Source organism: Dipodomys ordii, unplaced genomic scaffold (genome assembly GCF_000151885.1).
Source record: "Dipodomys ordii isolate 6190 unplaced genomic scaffold, Dord_2.0 Scaffold10, whole genome shotgun sequence".
NCBI lineage: Eukaryota > Metazoa > Chordata > Mammalia > Rodentia > Heteromyidae > Dipodomys > Dipodomys ordii.
In genome coordinates this window covers 23362576-23363868 of record NW_012267226.1, presented here as the reverse complement: position 1 = coordinate 23363868, position 1293 = coordinate 23362576, and positions in this window count along the sequence as shown.

Here is a 1293-nt window from a genome sequence, read left to right as displayed (position 1 = left end):
TGGGGTCAAAATGGGAGATGGTGGCAGTGTGCAAGATGGCGCCTCGCTGGAGGAAGTGGGTCACGCGGACGTGTGGCCAGCGCTGTGTCTTCTTCAGCTGCTTCCTGTTGCTACCATTAGATCAGCTTTGCTCTGCCTCTGCGGCTTCCTCATGGGTCAACATCTCTGAAACCATAAGCTTCAGTGTGGAAGCCCTCCCGTTAAGCAGCAGCTGTTCCTCTTCCTCCTCCTCCTCCTCCTCCTCCTCCTCTGCCAGTCCTGGGGCTTGAATACAGGACGCTGTCCCTGAGCTTTTTGTTCAAGGTTAGCTTTCTACCATTTGAGCCACAGCTCCACTTGTGGCTTTTTGCTGACTAACTAGAGATAAGAGTCTCAGTGAGCCCGGTGCTAGTAGCTCACGCCTATAATCCCAGCTACTCAGGAGGCTGAGATCTGAGGATTGCGGTTCAAAGCCAGCCCGGGCAGGAAGACCATAAGACTCTTTATCTCCAATGAACCACTGGAAAACTGGAAGTGGCGCTGTGGCTCAAGTGGTAGAGTGCTCGCCTTGAGCTGAAGAGCTGAGGAACAGCGCCCAGGCCCAGAGTTCAGGCCCCACGACCGAGAAAAAAAAAAAAAAGCAAAAGAAAAAAGGAAGAAAAAAAGGAAGAGGCAATGAAGCTCCACGAATGCGTGGATGGCGGAAGCTGGCTTTAAACTCAAATGGTATTGCCACGTTTCTAACGTGGGGGAATGAAGTATGCCAGCGCTTCCTTGGGCCTCCAAATGGACAAACGTGGGGGGGGCCTGGGCAGCACCCACATGGGGGGCACGCCTTCCTGGGCAGCACCCACATGAGGGGAAGGGGGTACGCCTTCCTGGTCAGCACCCCACATGAGCGGGCGGGGGTCAGCACGCACATGAGCGGGCGGGGGTCAGCACGCACATGAGCGGGGGCACGCGTGCCTGGGCCCAAGAGTTTGGTGAAGCCAACTTCAGCCTCCCATTTGCGTCGCGGCCGAAGCCCAGGATCCAGAGGCCACGGCCCTCTTGCTGGGAAACGAGCGTTAAGAGCAACGTGGAGGGGGCGCAGGCCCGGGGCAGGCCGGGGCGGGGGCGCAGGCGCGGAGGGGGGGTCGTAGGCCCGGGGAAGGCCTAAGGGGGGGAAGGGGGGCCGCAGGCGCGGAGGGAAGGTGTAGGGGGGCGCAGGCGCGGAGGGGGCGCAGGCCCGGGGGGGGGCGCAGGGATGGGGCGCCGCTCCTCGATCGCGGGTGGACTGGGGAACAGGTGCGTCTCGCGCGCGGTTCACTTGAT